The sequence below is a fragment of the Biomphalaria glabrata genome, chromosome 6 (assembly GCF_947242115.1).
Source record: "Biomphalaria glabrata chromosome 6, xgBioGlab47.1, whole genome shotgun sequence".
In the NCBI taxonomy this organism is placed as follows: domain Eukaryota; kingdom Metazoa; phylum Mollusca; class Gastropoda; family Planorbidae; genus Biomphalaria; species Biomphalaria glabrata.
The window spans coordinates 17,264,590-17,290,007 of record NC_074716.1 but is presented as its reverse complement, the minus strand read 5'-3'; the positions used below and the strand labels follow the sequence as shown (position 1 = coordinate 17,290,007).

The 25,418-nt window shown below is 37.3% G+C and overlaps 1 protein-coding gene across 1 annotated transcript in view; it reads left to right on the top strand.

Annotated features, from left to right (window-relative positions):
- Positions 1-25,418, top strand: part of LOC106079964 (glutamate receptor ionotropic, kainate 2-like) — a 224,408-nt gene that overhangs the window by 15,853 nt on the left and 183,137 nt on the right. The gene's annotated exons all lie outside the window — the stretch shown is intronic.

Sequence of the window (25,418 nt, the reverse complement as noted above, 5' to 3'; positions counted from 1 at the left end):
TAAGTGTGAAAAAAACCAATCGAATCATCCTTTATCTATAAGTACATTAACAAAAAGACAGTCCAATGTATTTATCACCTCCGTAGGGATGAGGTGGCCAAGTGGTAAAGCGCTTTGCTTCCGAACCAAGGGATCTGGTTTTTCAATATCGGTAAAGACGGGTATTTTGAATTTCCGGATCCTTAGGATGGCCCTAATAGATACCGGAAATAATTTGGTGAAAAAAAAAGGGCGTTTGGTCGTTGTGCTGGACATATGGCCATCTTGAAAACAGACGTCCCTATTAACATGACATCATCTTCCCTAGACATCGTAAGGTCTGAGAGGGTTACTGTACTGGTTTTTATCACCTTAGGAAAATAATTATGTCATTACCCACAATTCAGTTGTGGCTTCTTACAAGTAATTAAATCACGACTGCAAAAGTAAAAACAAAACCAGACGGACTGGAATGATTGAAAGTTGTACTCCCCAAGACCAAGTTCTTCATTTGGTAAAGTCTGAAAAATAAGCGATGGATAAATGTCTAAACGTTTACATTTGTGAAACTTTTCTAAACGTAAACCTTACTTTATAAAGTATGTACTTTATATGAAAAGTAGTTTTAAACCATTTCAATGTAGTAGTCATTAAATTTCACTACAGGAGCAAAGTTTATGGTTAATACAGATTGTAGGGCGGTACGTTGGTTCCTTGAACTACAGATTCGAGATTTAGACGAATTAATAGTTGTATTAACATGTGAGTTCTCATTTCAATAGACGACCTTTGAGTATATATAGTTGCCTTGTTTTAGGTATGCGTTCTGTACTGTCTTCTCGGTGTTCCCGGGTTCGAACCACGCTTGCCACCATCCCCCGCCGTCTTGCTGGAGGTTTATCCCAGGATATAATTCTCTTCAAGTCTGAAGGAACTTCAAAAAAAAAAAAGTTAAACAAAACCCAATTGAGTTCATGTAGATAAGCTTTTTTTCTCATTGCGCAATTGAAATGACATTTATACTGTAGTTTTTTTCTTCACTTTGACATTTGACATTGTCATTTATTTCCAGACATGTCCAGATAGTATGAAACACAGTTAGTTAAAATTATAGGAAAGTATTTGATTTTTTAGAGATATAGGTAGATTGATATATATATATATATGAGGAAATATCAACCTAAAACTATCGAAAGAAAAAAAGGAGACAGAGTGACAGAAAGGGACACCAATTCTTTTGTAAAGAAACATTAAAACATTTGCAATTATTTAAAATGTATTAATATCATCGTATTCACACTGTGTGACACCATTATTGATTCTTCCAAGTTACCTACTTTACATTGCACACCAATCGTCACAAAGCTAGTCACAATGACACGGTACATAAAAATCCTGACAACATTAAGACCACCAATTGTTATATCAAAATAAATGTTACAGAGTCCAGAGGTCGTCAACCTGCTGTTCGCGAGCCACATGCGGCTCTTTAGTTCCATGCGAAAATATTATTAATTTTATAGAAAAAAAATCGTTCTGATTCGATTCTCTCAGCCACTCGTACTCGCCTTTCAACGCACCCCGCCCCCATGTCCTGAAATGCAACATATTTGCAGATGGAAGCTATTCTACGTATTTCTGCCTTATCACGTGACTGTGATATAGATGAGTCTTGCGACATACATGGCACAAGCTGACCTTTTTGTCTTCCCATGGTCCAAATGAAGAACCTCTAGGATTGCTACCGCTCTCGTGACAAACTAGAGGAGAAGATACAGCTAATGTCGTGCAAAAATACCTTGAAGACAGTATAATCAATATAAATAAAATCGTTTCAATAGCAACCGATGGAGCCAGAAGTATGACAGAAATAAATAAAGGGGCAGCTACGATTCTTTGGCGCAAAATAAATTCTTATGTTTCACTGTATAATACACCAAGAAACGCTTTGTGCCTAAACATTTCCGTCCGAAATAATTGAGGTCATGAATTTGGTCATCAAGATTTGTAACAGACATCTGGTCAAAAGCACTCTACTACCATCGTCAGTTTAAACAATTCTTAACGAAATGGAGACTCAGTATTCCGAGCTCCTTTTTCCCAAATAAAGTGCGTCGTTAGTGCGATGTTAGTTCTAAAGGTTGAAACGTTTTGCTTTGTGCTTGAATGAATTAAAACATCCCTAAACGATAAAGGCATTAATCTCCCTAAATTAGAAAAATAGTTGCAAGCATTTTACTTTATGAATCTAAAACTGCAAGGAAAGGGATACCCAGTCTATGTTTTGGTAGAAGCATTCGTTTGTTTTGAAGAAAAAAAAATCTTTTGCAGAAGATAATTAGAGCGGTCAATTACTTCATTTTCAATGTATAAAACAATATTGCGATAAAACCATTGCAACTGTTGACAGGAGTTACTTCATCACAGTTATAAAGAAAACATTCAAGATGAATTTATTGTCAGATTTGAGCAATTCGAAACAAACAAAACGCTTTGTGTAGCAGTAAATGTACAGAGTGGAAAATCAAGTAGCCAGAGTTGAAGGTCCAGAAATGTAACGCAACAAACGTGGTCAGCTTTCAAATTATATTCGACGCATGGAATAGTCTTTCAGATTGCTAGTCAGGTAAAAAGGTTGGCATTTGTAAGACTTACTATCATCGGATCGGCATATTCGTGCGAGCAAGCGTTCTCTTGTATGAATATAATTAAAAGTAAAGTAAGAAGCCAACTAACAAATGAAAATTTAGAGTCGATTTTGAAACTAAAAAAAAGCTTTGAGCCAAATTTATCCAAAATTTTCTAAAACCATGCAAAGCCATCGCTCCTATTCAATTTGTTTGCTCTATTCTTTGCTATTGAAGTACAAGTTAGTGTTGTATGTAAATGTTTAATTGTTTAGATTGTATAGATTTTATAAGTAATTATCTAATAATACCATAAATACAGAACTTAGACCACTGCAACCTATGCGGCCGCAGTGGGCCCCACACTTTCATAGACCCCGCGCGAATTCTATGTGTAAATTATTAAATTAAACCATTTTAATTTATAATTAAAAGGGTTCCTGAAATTATTCTGAAATTGCAAAATATACGAAAAAGTCATAAAAATCTCCTAAAATTATTAAAATCTTTTGAAAATTTATGCAAATCTCATTAAAAACAAACAAAATTGCCATTTCAGGGTGTCATTCAATATGGAAAACGCAAATCACCCACAAGATAACAAAAAAAAAAAAAAAACGGTATTGTCAGCTTTCATTTAATAAAAATTTAATAATAAGACTAATCTAAATCTATTTCGACCTCTTAAAAAAAGGTTTTGCTAGTCGATTGTAAATCTAAAAGGCAGATCTGAATGTTTATCGGCTTTATGTTGGAAAACTTCCTTCTATTGTAGATGGCTCAAATAGTTTATTTAACAATGATTTTGTACTTAGTAAAGTATGAATGAAATGCAAAAATAAATTTAGTTTCTAATACAAAATCTTAATTTTCACTTATTATCCTTATCCCTACCCATACTGGGCCCCTCGCAATCCGTTTCGCATAGGGCCCAGCAAACTGTAGGACCGGCCCTGCATAAATACATTGTGATACACTTTGAGTTTGAAAAATTGAAAACGCGAATAATTATCCAAAAGCAAGCATAACAAAAAGAACAAATTAAAAAAAAAAATATTATTTAACGGGAAGAACCGCAATATTACTGTCATATCTCACAATACTACAATATTTAACTCTCTTTCCTATGTAAAACAGAAAATCAGTTGGTACATTTTTTTGATTCATGTTTTGTCTTCGGCAGCGAATAATTGTGTAAAGTTTCAACTTGATCCGAGAAATAACATATTAGATTTCGACCAGACTGTCGGAGTTACTTTGTAAAAATAATAAGTTGATTTGTAGTGTTGGAGCAACTAGATCTACCGTGGTACTAGGCATTGTCTGGAGTTCTTTTTTTTCCAATATTTTTCTTGTCCTATTGACAGGAGGACAGAGGACGGACGTCTTTTCTTTGGTGCAATAAAGTCGTTCAAGTCCTGTACCATAGTATCTGCTCATTGGTTGGAGTGCTACGTGCTGTTATTGACGTTATAAGTTAGAGTTATGTTTAGTCAATAGTCCATGCAAGTGTAAGGTATCTCATCAACATAACACGAATATCATTAGAATAGAACCGGGAACTCACACCATTGTGTAAGATAGTCTAGATGTTTATTTGAAATGTGCCTTAAGTCTTAAGTCTTCTGGAAGCTTGGTTTTACCTCTATAAACTTCATACCTGACTACGTTATACAAGAAGCGAACTTAGTATCCACATGACTACGTCTTTACATGGCCACATAACCACATGAAAAATAATCATATAAAATAATCACAAAACCACAGAATCAAATAATTTTATAATTAAATGGCCTCGTAACCACATAATCATATAATTTATTGACTACATAACCACATGACCACATGATCAAATGCAACATGGCCATATTACTCTTGTACACATTTTAAATGACCACATGAACATAAAAGCGTTTGACCACATAATAACATAGCCTTATGATCCATTTACCACATTGCCACTTTACCACATCCCCACTTGCACAGAAAAACATTATAACTCTACCGAATAGCAACAGAGAGACCTAGAGACATGATAATTGAACGACTTTGGTCGAAAAACAAACAAAAAAAAATTTTTGTATCCTCAGTATTGATACTTTTGAATCGTTCCAAATGTATTTCAACTGGATAAATAGTTTTTGTTTTTTTTTAACATTCAGCGAACTTTTTCTTTCCAATCTGGCAAGTTTGTATGAAATGTCGTGGCACTTTTTCGTTTTCCATTCCATCTGAGTGGATGAAAGCATTGCGACTTAAGCATGGAACTTATAAGGGAAAGTGTGATCGGCTCTGCAATTATTTAAACTTTTTTGAAACGCGTTTTGGGATTAGTTGAAATATTAATACACGTATGTACGATGTGTGACACTGAAAGCTAGAGAGTGATGGATCTTTAATGACACATGCTGGAAATGGGGATGGGGGGGGGGGGGGTTGCAGTAGGGAATCAAAGTGTTGGAGTTACCATGGGATGGGGATGAAGATGTGTAGCAACAGTCATAAGGTAGGACTAGAAGGGGATAAAGTTAGTGTAGCAACAGTCATAAGGTAGGCCTAGAAGGAGATAAAGTTAGTGTAGCAACAGTCATAAGGTAGGCCTAGAAGGAGATAAAGTTAGTGTAGCAACAGTCATAAGGTAGGCCTAGAAGGAGATAAAGTTAGTGTAGCAACAGTCATAAGGTAGACCTAGAAGGGGATAAAGTTAGTGTAGCAACAGTCATAAGGTAGGCCTAGAAGGGGATAAAGTTAGTGTAGCAACAGTCATAAGGTAGGCCCAGAAGGGGATAAAGTTAGTGTAGCAACAGTCATAAGGTAGGCCCAGAAGGGGATAAAGTTAGTGTAGCAACAGTCATCAGTAGGCCCAGAAGGGGATAAAGTTAGTGTAGCAACAGTCATAAGGTAGGCCTAGAAGGGGATAAAGTTAGTGTAGCAACAGTCATAAGTTAGGCCTAGAAGGGGATAAAGTTAGTGTAGCAACAGTCATAAGGTAGGCCTAGAAGGGGATAAAGTTAGTGTAGCAACAGTCATAAGGTAGGCCTAGAAGGAGATAAAGTTAGTGTAGCAACAGTCATAAGGTAGGCCTAGAAGGGAATAAAGTTAGTGTAGCAACAGTCATCAGGTAGGCCTAGAAGGGGATAAAGTTAGTGTAGCAACAGTCATCAGGTAGGCCCAGAAGGGGATAAAGTTAGTGTAGCAACAGTCATAAGGTAGGCCTAGAAGGAGATAAAGTTAGTGTAGCAACAGTCATAAGGTAGGCCTAGAAGGAGATAAAGTTAGTGTAGCAACAGTCATAAGGTAGGCCTAGAAGGGGATAAAGTTAGTGTAGCAACAGTCATAAGGTAGGCCCAGAAGGGGATAAAGTTAGTGTAGCAACAGTCATAAGGTAGGTCTAGAAGGGGATAAAGTTAGTGTAGCAACAGTCATAAGGTAGGCCTAGAAGGAGATAAAGTTAGTGTAGCAACAGTCATAAGGTAGGCCTAGAAGGAGATAAAGTTAGTGTAGCAACAGTCATAAGGTAGGCCTAGAAGGGGATAAAGTTAGTGTAGCAACAGTCATAAGGTAGGCCTAGAAGGAGATAAAGTTAGTGTAGCAACAGTCATAAGGTAGGCCTAGAAGGAGATAAAGTTAGTGTAGCAACAGTCATAAGGTAGGCCTAGAAGGGGATAAAGTTAGTGTAGCAACAGTCATAAGGTAGGCCCAGAAGGGGATAAAGTTAGTGTAGCAACAGTCATAAGGTAGGTCTAGAAGGGGATAAAGTTAGTGTAGCAACAGTCATCAGGTTAGGGTTAGACTAAGCAAGGACGACAAATGCAGTACCAAGTAGTTTTGATGAATAGCATCATGTAGTCGGGAAAGATTTGATATAAACTGACCCCCTTTTTTCCGAATGACGTTGGGGCAGGGGTGGAGTTAATGTGTGACGGTGTGTTTGTCTGTCTGTGTATGTGTGTCTGTGTAATGTCAGTGTAAGTGCGTTTCTTTGTGATGTATGTAAAGGGTGTGTTTGTGTTCAAGGCTGGATGTGTCAATGGCTCACTTTGTGTAAGACTGTATAAGTAAACTATTGATTTAAAGTTGAGTTTTTGTATGTGTGTACCTGTTAATGTGTGTCGTTGCGTGTTATTGAAGTGCTGTATTTTCGTTTGTCAGTATCTGTATATATCGCTTTGTGCCTGGGCATCAGCGTCCGTTCAAGCAGATGTCGGTGTTAAAATCACGGGTTCGATACCCTGTTTCAACTAAACATTATTTTAATTTTGTTATATATATATTGTTATAAACCTGGTGGTGGCACAGATGGGGGTAGTGGTGTGTGTGTAGTCAGCCGACGCAAATCGCCCCAGGCCAGCGCTAGACGAGCGGTCAACCGTGACGAGTTACGACGATCGGCCGAGACGAGTTAACAACATGAAGGTTTGAGTAGGATCGGCGTCGTGAACAGAGCTCAGGAGCGTCCCAGAATGGTCGAGCGACGTTCTGTCCGGTTCTAGAAGGCCAGTAGGGACCCTATATAAAGAGCGGAGGTGTCGCAGTCAAGACGGTTCAGAAAGCGGGTTCACGGCAGGGGTTCAGAGCCCGGTTCACTACAGTCCGGTCGACTACAGCACAGTTCAGCGGTGTGGTTCTGTACGGAGCATTACGACGGTTCAGTGCGGAGTACTGTCAAGTACAATTGAGACGGCTGGCCTCTTGATCTTGGTCTGTGATCGAGTCCGACACAACGAGCCTAGTGTGTGAAGTCAGTCCTGAACTGTTGAACCCAGTGCAAGCCCGAAACGAGACGTTGAGGCCAGTGCAAGGGTTGATACGGCGGAACGGTGTTATCGGAGAGATATTTGTACAGTGTACGTGTTGCCAATTGTACAGTATTGGCTGTTATTTATTCAACTATTAAAGTGTTACGTTACTTTGGAGCCCTGAGTTGTCAAGTTCTTTAGGTTGGTGGTGTATGGTGCAGTTTGCAGAGAGCCTGGATAGTGAGATTCGTAACAATATATATATATTGTTATATTTTAAGTTGTATAATGAGGGTATTGTCTTTGTAAAAATGTTTTTATTATTAATATTTAGTATGCGCATTTTGAAAGTTTGAATTTGTCTATTTTGTAGAGGCCGCAATTTAGCAGATGAAACAGTTTGTACTACCGTAAATTCCTCCTTGTAAATATTATCTTAGAAATTCAAGATTTTCATTGTCCAAATAATAGTTACGTTCTTTGCTTATTCATGTTTTAATCTATTTCTTTCGAGAAGATCAGGAGTTCCAATAAATAGCTTGATCATTTGATTCATGAATATCAAGTTATAAAATGTGTCGGGTTTTTTTTGGGTCATTTTCAGCTCTTTCTGTGACGAACTGACCAAAGCCATTATTAGATATATTTTTACAATACCTTCATTCAATTGACTCCTTCATGGAACCTTGATAGGTGGGCGGACAGCTATCTCCTACAGAATTTAACAGTTGATGTACATCGCTGACAAAAGAATTACTAGCTCGTTGGTCAGACGGGGAAGACTCTAGTTTGACTGTTGAAATGTTTCAATGTAAAAAGTAAATGAATGTAAAGTTGGCTGGAGGCTATATCTAGGTCTAGAGCCAACATGGCGTAGTCAGCCGTATTACCGTAAATGCGATAACTGAGTAAATTTAGAGTTTCTTGATTTGTATTGAAATTTATATGTGTTGCTTATATTTTTATGCAAATCTGATAGAGATTGCATCTAGATTCTAGAACTAGATTAGATATTAAGAGTTCTAAATCAGAACTTTGGGTCTAGTGTTAGATCTAGATGTCCATATAATGAACAGACCAATAAATAATCACACAAATATACCTTCCTCGCTGCCTGAATCATAAAATGGATGGCTGCCTGGTAGCTCGGTTTGCGCGCTGGACTGTCGTTCGGACTTATCGATGGTCCCGGGTTCAAACCCTGCCCGCTCCCATCCCCTGTCGTCCTGCGGGAGGTTTGGACTAGGAAGTAACTATCTTCAACTCTGAAGGAACATCTGAAACATCTAAAACATTTTACAAACATTTTACAAAACAATGCATATGTACTAGCAGCTGACGGTGTCACGGGTTCAATCGGCGCCTTCACGGAGGTCACGGTTCAATACCCGAATGGAACGAAACATTTTAAATTATTTTTTTTTTATTATTTTATTTTATTTGAAGTTTAATAATGGAGGTATTGTCTTTTTGAAAATTTGTGTACCTGAAAATAATATTTTTCAATAATGTTAAGTAACAGATACCAAGAACATGTTTAAAATATGTAAAACAGAATCATTGTTTTCCCCAAAATAACCATTTAGTTTTTTCAGGCATGTCCAGGTCTAGTGTGAATGAATGTTGTGAACCAATCCCCAGGACCGCTTATCTTCGCTATTTTCCACTCTTTTTTTAAAACTCATTATGTATCGATTCTTCAGACTCCTAATTACAATGCCTGCTGTATTGCTCATTAGGACGGCACGGTACAACTACAAACAGGTTGGTCTCTCTTAGAGGTTATCAAAAGCCTGTGTCTGTGTCTCTGTGTGTGTGTGTGTAGGTGAGTTACTTTAAGATAAGCTTTTCTAATTCTAGGTGAATCTGGGTTTTTATTTCTGGAGTAGGTGTTGAGGAAAAACCTAGTTGATGTTGTAAAGAACTATGGGGTAACCCTTAGAGTCATTACCATTGGCCTGGACTGTAAACATCCAGACATGTCTTGGTCACAACTAGCGAGAATACGTTGTACAAGTTATTCAGGCTGTTACATACGTAACAAATCAAATAACAATCGGAATTCTCACTTAACTTCAGAGCCTGGATAGCAAATGATGCACAGACCAGAAGTAGAAAGATGGCTGAAAGTGCTACAGCGACTGGTGATTACAGATGCTCAACCTGTGACTGCAGTTGTGTATCAAGGATTTGACTCTTTTCTCACATGAGAACTTGTAAAGGGAGAGGTCTGTCTCTTTAAACGTTACACGCCACAGAGAACAAGACAACTGGTTCGTTCATTTTGTTTCAAGAATACTTCTTTTGGACCTTAGAATAGGTTCTTTATGAAGTTAGTGGAGCGGCGATACCCCTCCCTAGCCAGCTAAGTAGCACCCCATCTATGGGGGTCCGGCTCCATGCTTTTTTTCTCCTGTATTTTGAGGTTCAGCAATTCAGTTTCAAACTTTTTTACAGCGCAATATCTTTCCATTTTTCTAACAACAAAAAAGTGCAGGTCAAATATAAAATCTGCTACACACTGCAATTTATAAATGGAGCCTAGCGACTGGTGGAAAAAGAGATCATTGTGTGAACTATAAATATGTTTTTATTGAAGTTATCACAATACATGGTTAAACAAAAGTCGTAATAAGCCTTTGAGTACTTTATATCTTTGAAGTCCATTATTAGTGAAAGTCAAGATTTAGTAAAGAAGATAGATAAGTTCAGGTGTACAGTTATATCAGTATATTGAAATGCTATTATGTTATGAGCTAATTACTAGTTCTGTGTTGTGAATTATTATTATTATTATTGAATTGATGTTTTAAAGGTATTCATTAGTGGGTAGAAAAAAGAAGTCTAGATGTTTCTTCACTGTTTGGCTATTTTTAGGATGCAAGGGATTTCCCCATCACTAGAGAGAAGAGATATTCCTCTGTGGTGGTCGCACATCTGGCGGTTTCCTTTTCGCTTGTATAAATGAACAATTGTGGCATCTTTAAAGTCTTGTGGTATTGACTCTTTTTCCCACATAATTAAGAAGAGCTTATGAAGTCTTTCAATCAGGGCTAATCCACCTTTTTTGTAGACCTCTGTGGGAATGGAGTCAGCTCCTGGGGCTTTTCCGCTTGTGAGCTGTTGAATGGCCAAGATCGGTTTCCTTTAGCGTAGGGGGGTCATCCATTTTTTTATTTGTTGGTACTTGCTGTAAACAAATGTTTGTTTTACATGTTTCGGATGTTCCTTCAGAGTTGAAGATAGTTTACTTCCTAGTCCAAACCTCCCGCAGGACGACGGGGGATGGTAGCGGGCAGGATTTGAACCCTCGACCATCGATAAATCCGAACGACAGTCCAGCGAGCAAATCGCACGACCAGGTAGCCTGTCTATGGCCGCTTCATTTATGATGGAAGGTGTATTGAGAACCTTTTCGAAGTGCTTTGCCCAGCGTTTTAGGATTTCTTCCTTCTCTGTCAATAGGATTGTCCCATCGGCATTTTATAGAGGGGATGAGCCTGACTTTGTGGGTCCATAGATTTCGTTTATGGCATGGTAGAAGTTCTTCATATCGTGCTTGTCAGCAAATTCCTGTATTGTTTCCACTTTTTTGCTAAGCCAGGTATCTTGCATTTGGCGTAGCTGTTTTTGCACATTTTTGCGGATGTTAGTGAATGCATCTTTAGTGGACTGGGAGTTTGGGTTGTTCAGATACAATTTGTGGAGCTTGTGCATCCTACTCATGCAACACATAGAATATGGTCTACTGCCAGTGCGGCTTCAGAAAAGAGCGTGGAACCATTGACATGATCTTTGTAGCAAGGCAGCGCCAGGAAAAATGCCAAGAACAAAATGCTGACCTGTTCTCAATATATGTCGACTTAACAAAGGCATTCGACACTGTTAGCAGAGAAGGACTCTGGAAGATCATGTCAAAGTATGGTTGTCCACAAAAATTCATAACCATGGTGAGACTATTTCATGATGGCATGAAGGCTGGTGTCCAAGAAAGTGGAGAACCATCAGAGCCCTTCGAAGTATCAAACAGAATGGAAGACCACCGCATCCCTAAACGACTCTTGTATGGCCAACTAAGCGAAGGAAAGCGCTCGCAAGGTGGTCAAAGAAAGCGCTTCAGGGACACCCTCAAAGTTTCTCTGAAGGCGTTCAGCATAGACCCAGGCACCTGGGAGACAGAGGCACATGACAGAGCATCATGGCGTCGCGCTGTGAAAACTGGCGCACAGGTTGCTGAGGAAAAAAGAACAACGCTGGCAGAAGAAAAACGCCAGAAAAGAAAAGCAAGGCAAACGACACTAGCTCCAGCTGGAATAACCTGCCCAGTATGCAGCCGAACATTCCGGGCTCACATAGGTCTCACCAGCCACATGAGGAGGCACAAAACCTCAGTGCAAAGCCCTCAGCCCCCTGGATGACAAAGTGGTCATCATCGAACCACGATGGACGAACTATATATATATTTTTAGGATCCTGCGGTTGTGCGAGGGACATTAATCATACACTAAGGTCTTCGCCATGATCTTAGAAACATTTATGGCAAGTTTTATAAAGGTCGGTGAAACAGTTTTGATATCTATGCGGGACACACATACATACATACATACATACATGCATACATACATGCATACATACATACATACATACATACATATATACATACATACATACATACATACATACATACATACATACATACATACATACATACATACATATATACATACATACATACATGCATACATACATACATACATACATACATACATACATACATACATACATACATACATACATACATACATACATACATACATACATATATACATACATACATACATGCATACATACATACATACATACATACATACAGTACATACATACATACATACATACATACATACATACATACATACATACATACAGTACATACATACATACATACATACATATATACACTTTATATTCAATTATATATTGTTGTAAAATTGTCCCCCCCCCCCCGACTGACCTTTTGTTTTCCCACGTGAAAAACGTTTTGAGTTGTGTTTGTGCTTGGAGGGAAACTGACCTGAGGGGTGTGTTAATGTGTTAATGGAGGAGTTATTAGTTTGGATTTCTTGATTGAAGATTGTTTTGTTTTTCTATTGTGTTAGTGAATAGGGACATGTAAATTCGATTTGGAGATTGTGACATTATTTCTTTTGATCGGGGATATTAATTGATCCTAGTTGGATTGTGCTTCTGCAATCGGAGAGATACCAGCGATCCTGAGAGCACGGTGCGTTATTTACTTTCGTTCAATCCTACGTCTTAACACTGTAATAGAAATATGTGTTTATATGAGTGTATCTGTTGACCCTAACTTCCTATTATTTAGATCTCAATCACTTGTTTCAACCTAAAGCACATAGTTCAAAGTCAATCTGTTCTTTTCACTTCGAAATAAACCCAGAAACCAATTCTAAATAAACCCAGAAACCAATCTCAGTTCAATATTTCTTGCCCGCTCTCCCCCCTGCCGTGACTCTAGGGGACTCTTCCAATGAAAATACGAGCAGAACGTTGAATGCCCAGGCACTATGGTATTGTCCAGATAGCTTGGACATTAGGCTTGATGTCATCGTGTGTGTCGACCAGGGACGATTTACGACAGTGTTGTTATCTGAGCTCTACCTGCGCTATTGACAAAGTAGTTTGTAGGAGGGCACTAGCTTCGTTACATTTGTTTTTGTACACTTTAAGGAACTTAATCTGGTTATTGTCTTGTAATTATAATCGTTAATGTTGTTTTTTTAAATTGTATAAACAATATTGATTAATCGGTGATTGGTGTTTGTAGCTTCAAACAACTAGTAGAACTAAACTGATGTAGGCGTTTGACTTTCTTGATGTAGAAGTTGAAAAAATCTAAAAGAAAATTTTCTTTCTAAACAAAACTAAATACAAATTTATATATAAATATACACAGCTTTTAACTTCTCCTCAAGGAAAGAGGAAAGTGGGCAGACCCAAGCAAACATGAAAGAGGTCAGTCTTCTGTGAAATTGAGGATATTGGAATGACATGGGAGTAGATGAAGAAAGCTGCTCAGAACCGAGTCCGGGGAAGAGGTGAAGAGGTGTGGTTGCGGCCCTTTGCTTCCCTGGGAGTGCACATGATGAATTCAAATTTAATTTCGGTAGAGATGTATGTAGAACACACAAGTGAACTAATAATGTATTCAACTTGAAATGCCTTACAAAATATCCACATCTGACTGTCTCCTGTCTAACTTTTATAATCCTATTTATTTACTTGCACTACAACAGACCTACCTCATAGTTTCCTCAGGATCTATTCAGCCTATCGAACCTAACTATCTTGACGCAGTACTGATGGTATCATCAGAAATACACAGACTCCATAACAAACAATAAACAGAATTGATTCATTTCGAAAAAAAAAAAAGTTCTAACAGTACTAAAATTAGCAAGAAGTCGATTATGTTACAAAATACAGACTTTAATTGTAAAAAAAAAAGATGATTACGTCCAACGCTTATTCCTAGGTCAATCTAGTCATGCATCTTAACCATTGACTTAAGCTCTGTCAACTTCCTGGCTGACTCAGGCAACCCATTCCTGCACTAAGAGCACTAGGGAAGAAGAGCATTTGTACAAAATGGTCCTACATATGGAACAGGGAATGTGGCCCTATCTTTGTGTATTTCTGAGTATTTTATTAGGTTTTGTTTTTGCATTTGAAGATTATGGTTTAATGTTTTATTTGTAATTGCTACTTTACTTTTAAGTCTTGAAACTTGAAGGGTTTCTAACTGTATTGATTTTACTTAAGTTGTAACTCTAATCAAATGTGAATCTTCATTTGTTATGAATCTCACTGCTCTAGTTTGTGTAACAATAAACAAGACTTCAATTTATAATTTCTAGCTTCATATGAAATAGTTTCGTAAATGTATTATTGAAATTAAAGTTCTATTACCTAATTTAAAGTGCGCAGGCAATATGTCTATAATTTGTACGTTTTGAGTCCATAAAGAGGCTGCCTGTCATCTCTTCAACTAAACTATCTCTGACAAACTTTGAACATCGGCTCATCAGATTTAACCAATCAAACCATCCTACCAGATATCACCCATCATGCAATGGAGAATTGTAATAAATTTAACTTCAAAATTACGTTATACATTATAGTTTATACTTAGTTTATAAATTCAAGATTTAAATAAAATCAGTTAGCCCCCCCCCCTACCCAAAAAAAAATTGTTTATAAGATCAACTGAAATAACCCAATTATGATGATTATTTAACGATATTTAGATTTATCATTAAACTTTCTATCTTTGTTTCTTGTTATTAATTTTATTCTTATTGTTATTCTTGTATTTGTTGAACACCTTCAATGTCAGAATGTATATTTTGTATTCTTCTTTCTCACGTTCTCTCATCATTGACACCATCTAGCTCCTGCTTTCAAATCATTAGACAAAGAAAATGTAATTAATGTTCTGGAACACACACACACACACACACACACACGCACACACACACAGTGCCTCAATGTTCCACATCCCTACCCCCCTCCCCGGTACTGCTTATAAAATAAACGTAACATCTAGAAGAATCTATTGATTCAAGGGGGGGGGGGGGCGAGAGTGTAGCTGCATTTCCACCAGGCTTCCATTTATCTCTGTAAACCATCTCTGACTTCTGCAAGTCTTGCAGGACCAGACACCCATTCTGATTTCCTCAACAGTGTAAGGGGTCCTAACAGAATCTCTCCTTCTCTCTCTCTCTCTCTCTCTCTGTCTCCTCAACTTTCTTTCACTCTACTGCAGACTGTCGCTGACGGGAGCTCTGTCTATGAAAGCAGTTACGTCCCCTGTTTGCTGTCTGCGCTCTATCTTGTCCTATTGCCATTGACGGAACAAAATAATGGGACTCAACTCTTGGTCTTTCAACTGCAGGCGGTCTACCTCCCCTGTTCTAGCCTGCCAGGGCCTATTGGATTTCATGTGTCCTGGGATTGTATAAATATATCATTTACCTACCCCTCTGTCTTCTACTCTCCCCACCCTCCCTCAAGCATCGTCCCTAACTCTGATAAATGACCCTACGCCAGTAAATACACATGAAATCAATAGAAAGCAACAAAAAACAAAAGCCAACGACAATAAACTGATAACCAATCGCTCCGGCTTATTTGATTCCGCATTGGGGTTCTTTGTGTGGAGCCTGCAAGTCAATTGATCTTCATTTATCACCATTTATCTCCTTTCTTTGAAGTTCATGGCTGAGAGAACATTTAAAACAGGGAGCTATTGAACACGTCTGCAGCAGACTGCAACAGAAATAGGTCTCTACATTTAAAACAGGGAGCTATTAAACACGTCTGCAGCAGACTGAACAGAAATAGGTCTCAACATTTATGTATCAACATTTATACCACTCAATAGAAAGTCCTAACCCCGAACATAGTTATACGATTTTATACTACCCCGGATCAGTATCTCGTATAAGTCTCGTGGACCTTCATATAATGATACCATTCTATCTTCATGAGAGTCACTAAAACTTTCAGAATATATTTGTTGGACTAGTCTTGTTCTCTTAAATGTAACTTTTGGTGCTGTGTTGGCCAGGTCGCGCTTGACTGTCGAAGTCGTAGCTCGATTTCTGGTGAAGACTGGGAAGTGGACATCGGACATTTTTAGTCGCTGTGTTTTGGTCGTTGTTCTGGTGACATGACACCCCCGTTAAGCGTCGGTCACAGAAACAGATGTGATTCATATTATCTGCCCCTATATATCACAAGGTCCAAAAGGGTTACTCGGGTAATAAGGTAATATATAGAAACACACAATTTTCTTCAAAAATTGAAATTATGTATAAATAAACATGTTCCTTAGACACTTGTTTATAAATTTGGAAATATATACAAACATTCAACACGCTCCTAGATTAGGAAGAATAAAAGTTTCTAACAAAATTAAATACCATTTGGAAATATAACATTTTCTAATAAACTTAATATTATATAATTATATCTAGCATTTTTTACGGTAAAAATTTATTCAGAAATATGGATTTCTATGAAACATTACAATATATTTGGTTAACTAATAGCATTATGTAGTGTTCATTTTCAGAAAAAAAAAGCTATTTCAACTGCTTTATAAGATAATTTGCATCGATCTTGTGAAGGTCAAAAGTTGGAACAGTTATCACTGACATGTGAGGGGGCCTCACCTATAAGAAAAAAATTAAAATCTATGCTGCCTTTCCCAAGCATGAGATAGGCTTATGAAGTTAACTCTTAAGAAAAACCAGGAGCCGGTATCTATTAGGCAGTTATCAGCACACAGTGCTACCCCCTTGGCTGAGCCTGCGACGCCGCTGATCCCAACAAGTATAGGCCCTTGCCGTTCCTTTGGACACATCAGCTGCATGGAGTGAAAGGAACAGCTATGTGTGCAAAAGCCCTATTACTTCATCTCCATTGCTGTGTAATGATCCGCGACTGAACAAAGCCAAACATCAATCATATAATCACGAGTCGACCCGAGGCGTAGTATACGCCGCTATTTAGCAGGGCCGGCCTTAGGCCACTGCAACCTATTCGACCGCTGTGTGCCCCGCACTTTCACAGGACCCATGCAATATGGAAAACCCCAATCCTACGCGCGATAAAAAAAACGGCATTATACAACACTCTTAAATGTTGAATCTGGTGAAAGTCTCGTGCCTCAAACTAATGAAGAATTACTTGAGGTCAACAATTCTCGTAGATTGAATCATTTGGTAATTCTTGCTACTGAGCGTGATCTATGTAGGAAACAAAATTTTAATGATATACTGTATGACTTGACTACACGCAAGGCTTGTAAAGTAATTCTGTACGTGGTAAAGAGTGAATAAAATGCATAGACGAATTTATTTTCTAATATAAACTCTTAATTTTCACTTATTACCAGTATCCCTACCCAATCTAAACCACGCGCAATCCGTTTCACATAGGGCCCCGCAACAGTTAAGTCCGCCCTGCTATTTAGTGACTGGTGAATACAGTGAAGATTGATGTTCCCTTCTATTCTAGTCCGACTTGCAGAAATAAAAGACTTAACTCAAGACATGATGCATGTCCAGCATGGTCGTGCGACGAAGAGAATAATACGTATGACCAAAACATTCATTTGTCAAACACTCTACTATGTCCTTCAACAGTCCATCTGTATAATACAACTGTAACGTAGATGGTATGAGGTAGTTTGAAATCTCTGACCTACTTTATAAAAAGTCACTTGTCTGTGGGTTTATACATTGCAATAATGTCAATATCTTCCTATGATAAGATGTAGATCTAAATTTAGTGCTAGCCTAGATCTAGTAGTTCTACTAAATAATCATAAAAATTAGGGAATTATTGTTACATACTTTTTATTACTTAAAATGTATAGATCGAGACTATTTTCAAGTATAAATTACAATGAAATCAATGAGGTCATTAATGTAAACAAACACACCCACGTGACTGAGAAGAGATCCGGAACTACCTCATTTCTTCTAGTCCATATCCACACTCCTTCAAAAACCTCATGGTACGCCCCTGACCAGGCATCTTGTTATCAAGTGTTATCTCGCTTTGTTTTCTTAAACTCTAGCGTTTGATGTCCCCTGAAATGAACGACTGACTAATAGTTACACGGGGAACAAGAAGCTCAGAGTTATTTCCCCCCTTTGACTTTTATTTTTATCTTCCGAGCGCCACGTCTGAGACAAGATGGCGACAAAGAAGTGTTTCACGGTTATGTTAGCACGATCTCAGTTGATTAACTTTTTGGGGAGGCTTTGTTTGCTAGAAGCGCGGAATTGAACCAAGTATTGCTGGGGTATAACTCTGGCATCATTAGATTTAGCCAAACTATAGGGCTTTCAATGCTATCAAGTTAAGAACAAGCGTGAACATTGTGCTACATACAATCTAATTTTATGTACTACCGAGCATCAAGTCTTTGGCATACATTTTTATTTTATTTTTGGCGCCAACAGAATTGAGTGGACAAGCTATTTAGTCAAGTTTCTATCTATGTATCTCTTCAAATGATACTGTTTATATACTTTGTTCTGGTGTATTGGGGGAGGGGGGCGTGCCCTGTACGGAGACAAGCGGACCCTACAGAATACTGCCAGATACCTGCACCGAGCTATATGGGATTAGTCCCAGCACGGAGCCTTAGTGCATAGAGGCTTACAATTGGTATGCAGGGCCGGATTTACATTTGATAAAGGCCAAAGCTATTTGCGATATGAGGCCCGTTGTCCTCAACATAAGGCCAATTTCTCCTTTGTCTTTAAAACATTGTTTGGCCCTAATCTATTGCTTATGTTGGTGTGAAACTGAATTTTGTGTATGTACTCTATATGTACTATGTGTATGTACTCTGTATGTACTTTAAGTATGTAGTCTGTGTATGTACTTTAAGTATGTACTCTGTATGTAGTCTGTGTATGTACTTTGTGTATGCAGTTTGTGTATGTGTATGTACTCTGTGTATGTACTTTGTCTTTGTGTATGTACTTTGTGTATGTACTCTGTGTATGTACTTTGTGTATGTACTCTGTGTATGTACTTTGTGTATATGTGTGTACTCTATAAAGGCACTACACTCTAAGAGAAGACACCCTGAATGCCCAGACAAATTCATCTTGAACATTGTCGACGCTCTGTTTCTTGTAGACATAGTTCCATGGCAGCGATTGACTACTGAATGGAGCAGCTGAAGAGGGGGAGAAAGTGTCAGACAGGAAAAGGAAAGAGAGAGAGAGAGAGAGAAATAGAAAGAGCGAAGAAAGAAGAATGATAGAGGAAGGTGAAAGAGTGAAGAAAGAAGAATGATAGAGGAAGGTGAAAGAGCGATGAGCAAGGTAAATAGAAAGGAGAAAAAAAAAGAGAAAGAAAGAAAAAAGAAAAGCCAGAGGGAGGAGAAAAGAGGGGATTAGAGAATAGAGAGTGGTGAAAGAGAATAAAGATAAGAGGAAAGAGAAACAAAGGAAAAAGCAATACGAGAGAGAGAGCGAGAGAGAGAGAAGTAGAAAGCAAATAGAGAGGTATGGTGAAAATAAGTCAGAAAGAAAGGAGAGAGAGCATAAACGAATATAGAGAGGGAGAATTGAGAAAGACAAGAGAGAGAGAGAGAGAGAGATGAGAGTGTATCCAGCTGTGTTTCTATTCAAATCATCCATCACATGTCTTAGGAAACAGATCGTTTCGAATTTGTGACACGTATATTCTCTAATCACGTGACTGTGTGATGGATACCCCCTGACCAATGAGACTGGTACACATCTGTAGTTAGTTCAAGACGTTTCAGTTGTCTGCTAATTTTATGGACAAAAAATGTTTTCTCGTGGGCATAGTACGTTTTGTAAGCAATAACACTCTTCCACTGGGTATTGAACATGTTGTTTGTACAGACAGTGTCCTGTCAGATATGACTCTTGTTCTAGACACTGACAACGTTTTATTGTTTTCCTGTTTTTTAATTCAAAAATACAATATTAGCTCTTAACATGAGGGGAAAAATTAACTTGGAATGTGCCGTGAAATGTATTATAGAATGAAATGTGGAATTTACCGTAGAAAGTACCAAGGAAGGTACTATGGAAAGTGCTGTGGAATGTACCATGGAAGGTACTGTAGAATGTACCATGAAAGTACCGTGGAATATACCTTGAAATGTAACATGGAAAGTACTGTGGAATGTACCATGGAAAGTTTTGATAGATCTTTGATGTAACTCAATAATTATTTTATTAAAAACAACATCTGGACAAAACTAAATCTAACATTATTCATAAACGTTTGCTTGAAGCAAAGTATAACAAAGGCATTTAGACGTGGTTCAATTAGACTTTTTAACATAACTGTGTATTAAATAACTTTGATACTTTTTCAAATGTAGCTGTAGCTAACTGAAACACTTTCAATGTATTTCTGTGTAGCCAGAGACTACCTTATAACAGTTGGCTTTAAATAGATTCAAAACTGTTACTAACTCTTGGCTGTGGCTGGTTCCTGTTGAAATGCTGCATGTAAATGTAATTTTAATATTTTTGTAGTGGCCTGAACGTTTTTGCATAATGAGCTTGTATTGAATGTTTATGTCATTAGTTGCGAGCTTTCAGCTTGAAGATGTATGTCAATAGTGTGTTCCCACAAAGTGGACTGGTCTGAGCTAATGGACATTGTTGTGTATCTTTCTGAACAACAACATACGTTAGTGAAGAAATAGAACGTATACACTTCTTCGTGGTCCAGTGGTCCGTAGCAACAATGTCTAGAGAACTTTTAGAGCTACATTAGAAAAAACAAACTTTGGGTGTCGCATAAATAGGCCTACAAGACACTGCAATCTATGTTAGAAGATGTGGATAAGGATGGACATTGTGGAAAGATAGACAGGCAGATACAGACACAAAGACAGACAGGAAGACACAAAGACAGACAGGAAGACACAAAGACAGACAGTTTAGAGACAGACATTAAAGCAAAGAAGAGAAACAAACAGGAAAATAAAATCATTTTCTGTAAATAAGTGGCAACAGAAGATTCCAATGTCAAGGCAACTAGAAATAAAAATAAAAGTTATACAATGTGAAGTCCCCAAGTAACTCGCCAGTATAAAGAATGAATATTCGCTGAGTTCCGCAGGTTCAGTCTAAGTAGAGGACACAGCTGGCCAGACAAAATATCATTGCCCTGGTGACATTGATACAACTGGACAAAATATCATCGCCATGGTGACATTATGGCAGACGATTTGTAAACATGACCTAGTTTATTGATTCTAGAAAAGTTCTGCTCTGACTTTTTTTTATAAGAAGCTTTGCAACACATAGCTGTGTTAAATGTTAAATGGTGAAAAAAACAAAAAAAATTTCAATAGCTTTTTTTTTAAAAAAGCTTTGAAATCTAATAGAGAAGCTGAATAAAAACCAATAGCGCTTATGTCAATACGTTACGTAAAAACACCTAGCAATTAGTTTTGAATTAAGAGCTTTATCTTTGGGGATTTAAAAGTTTCTCTCCGTACATATATATTTATGTATCCGCGGCAATGTATTAATTCAAACAAGCGGATGTGTCAATAAACTTGAAATAAAAGAGTCGCCCAGACCAACAGCTGAACAACATCTGCTGTGGAAATATCCGGTAAAAAGTATTTACTATTGCATGGAAGTCTTCTATACCTTCTCACCTGTAGACTTGTAGAATTTGATATTTCTTTTTTAATAACACCCCCTGCTCCCGGCTCACCGCAATGGTATTTAGCACCAGCAGACGTTACCCATGTTACGCGCACACTTTCAAAGTTGTGTAACTTCGTAAACACAAGACTGGCAGCGTCCTTGACGAAGTCACAGTCTGTCATCCGGTCGGGGTGCTGTTGGCACTGCGCGCCATGTCAGTGATTACAAACACCTGCAGACTTACATTGAGATAAAAGGTTTATAGCAAATAAAGTGTCTGGAGAAGGTAGAAAGCCTCCTCCTCCCCCCACCCATCCCTTAATGTGTGCTCTTTTCACCTGGCCCCTACTAATTGCATTGCTTTTATCTCTTCTTGAATTAAGGCCGTGGAAGCGTGACTTTTTATTTTGTTCTGTCTATGTTGGGGGTATCCCAACCTCGTTTTGGTGACTAAATTTAACTTATTATAACAAAATATTAAAAACTTACATGTCCTAACCTAACTGCTTGGAAACTATATTACTAAAAACAAGCAAAATGTTTAAAACTTATCTAAATGGGAAGAACTTCGTCCCTTAAATTTTATCTACCAATAGTTTACAAGCTATTTCCCTTATTCGATATCAGAATAAATAATTAACTACCAATAATTAATTGACTAATTGAGTTTTTTAAATTTATTTATTCTTGTTTTGTTAGGTACAATAAATAATCGTTTTAGGTATGAACTTGATCGGAGAATGGGTGCGGGAGAAATAGCGTTAATAATTGTTTAAGGAGACTACACTACAAATTGAGCTATATCTGTGACTACTGAAGTATTAGCTTCCCTTGCTGCTATAAAATAAAATAATAAAGTACCTGTAATTACTTGTCTAATCGGTTACTTGTTGTTTTTTTATTATCCATGCCTTGTCTATTTCAATGAATAATTGTGTGAAGTTTTGGCTTGATCCGAGAATTTTAGTTTCCAATGTACACACTTTTTACCAGACAGACAGACAGACAGACAGAGTTGATATAAGCTATTGAAAACACAATGTTGATAATAAAAGTGTTCCTTTTCAAAAAAAAAATTCAAACACTAAAAGCTTTTGATACGACAATTTACAAGTTGTTTAATTATGTCCAAGGTTTCGGAAAGCTTCACAATATATATACACACATAAGTATCAAGAGGTCAAATTTGTTAAGAAGTCAAAGTGATAAATAGTCAAAATGTGTTACGGTTCAAGAATTTAAAAAATGACATAAAAATTATATTTTGTGTGTGTGTGTAAAACTTTGCTATCCTGCTAGTTTCTAAAGTCACGAAAATCCAAGATGATGATTAACCCTATGCTGCTTAGCTTACTTTATGACTAAAAGCTTAACTATGTTAATAATAATTTCAGTCAGCTTGTTAGATGGTAAAAGGTTAAAACTGGCAGACTAATCTGACATGTCTCGTGTTTCTAACATAAATCTTGTTTATAAAATCTGGTCACTAAACTTTCTTATTCTTTGACCACATTATATTTGATGCTCACAACAAAACACCCACTCACTTACACGCAAACACACACAACCAGATAGGTACACACACAAACACTCACACAGTTATATTTACACACCAGGTCTGCTGCTGTTGTTAGCCTGACGTCACGTACAGCACCCCCCTCCCTACGAAGTGCAGTAATTGCCTGTATTCGAGCATTCATTGAATTTTCCAGAGTTATGAACTTAAGAGATTATTGGAGATTGTTGTCGGGACTCAGCACCGTCCAGCGTCACACATTAAATACAGGGCCAGGCCGCCAGTGTCAGAATGGAGCCGCTTTCATTTGTCTGTGTTAAAGTCTTCAAAGGGAAAGAAGAAGAGAGAATGAAGGAAGGAAGGAAAGAGAGAGAGAGAGAGAGGAAATAATAGAGAGAGAGAAAAAAGAAATAATTGAGAGAGAAAAGAAATGATAGAAGGAGAGAAAAGAAATAATAGAGAGAAGAAAAGAAGACAAAAGATGCCCGTTGAATATGTCTCTCTTTCCTTCTCCCATTCTCTCTCTCTCTCTGTCGTTAACTATCTATGTGTCTTATCTTCCTCTCCATCTGATTATCTCTCTCTCTCTTTTTTTTTCAAACTCTAACCCTCTCTCCTTGCATCTAGCTCTCTTTCTTTACGTCTCTCTTTCTCTTTAACTCTTTTGTTTCGTCTCGCTCTTTCATTCTTTTTCTTTCTCCCTTTCCCTCTCGCTCCCTCTCTTTGCGCCTCTCTTTCTCTTTGCGTTTATCTATTTCGTAATCTATCTATCTATCTATCTATCTATCTATCTATCTATCTATCTATCTATCTATCTATCTATCTATCTATCTATCTATCTATCTATCTATCGAGTATTGGAAACGTCCAATCAGATATCATCTGTACTATAAACATGATCACTACGGTTAGATGATTGTGATCATTGTAGTTTTTTAATGAGTCCTTCTTATCTTATCTTATCTTATATAATACAGACGTTACTTCAAAAAAGAAGTGCATTTAGTCATGCATATTAACCAATGACTTAAATTCTGCCAAGTCACTGGTTTTCCTGGCTAGCTCAGGCAACCCATTCCATGCTCTAATAGCACTAGGGAAGAAGGAGCTTTTGTACAAATTTGTCCTAGCATATGGGACAAGGAATGTGCCTTTATCTTTGTGTCTTTCAGAGTATTTTATTAAATTTTGTTTTTGTATTTGAAGATTATGGTTCAGTGTTTTATGTATAACTAGCCTGGCATTACCCGCGGCCTGCGGGTCTAAGTTTGTGTTTACTAATGTAGTGGATTGGATTTAGATGTATGTAAAACTTAGCTAATGATCCTTTCACGTTATTTCTCTTTCGCTACGAAAATAAAATTAGTTTTGCGAAAATGGGTTTAACGCAGTCAATACATTATTATCTATTAAAAACGAAAAGAGCGATAGCTTTGTTAAATGAATGGGATTATAAAGTGGACAATTAAACGAAATAATTATTAGTACGCGATTCATGAATAAATATAGATCTAGGCCTATCTCAACTCGGATTCGAAGCTTTCGTAGAGGAATGTAGCTTTAGAAAACCAAATTTGAATGTTTATTTGATCAAAATATGAAATGAATGGACTTTAATTAATATGTTTATGTGTTAAAGTATAAAACTATCTGTGCGAAGAGAAGTTTTATCATCTTAGAGTTGAATTAGAGTTTTAGATCTAGGGATGGGATTATAAAGTAAACAATTAAACGAATTAATTTTTAGTACGCGATTCATTACGGTATTGTCTAATAAAAGAATGTTTGTCAGGAAATCTGCAGTCACAGATATAACGAACTAATTAATTCAAAAAATGCTTTTGAAACACAAAATTGAAGGTTAATTTTATTATATAATAAAATCAATGGATATTCTTTTGTATTTTCATGTGTCAAAGTAAAAAACTATCTGCGCAAAGTGTATTTCTTAAAATTAGATCTAGGTTTGAATCCTTTCGATCTTTTCTATGTCAACATTGTAGACATGGCCTAGATCCATAAAATACTATAGCTGTAATAGAGTCGGACAACTTTATTTTTTTTAGGGTCTTAAGTTTGTTTTAGGGCTACAATACATACACTAAGGTCTAAGTTGGTACCCAAGAAACATTCCTGCCAAGTTTTATCAAGATTGGTCAAGCGGTTTTGATGTCTATAAGTAACATACATACACCTCACATTCTACTTTATAGTATAGATTGCTACTTTACTTTTGAGTCTTCTGTCCTGAAGGCTTTCTAAATTTAGTGATTTTACTAAAGGTGTTACTCTAGTCAAATGTGAA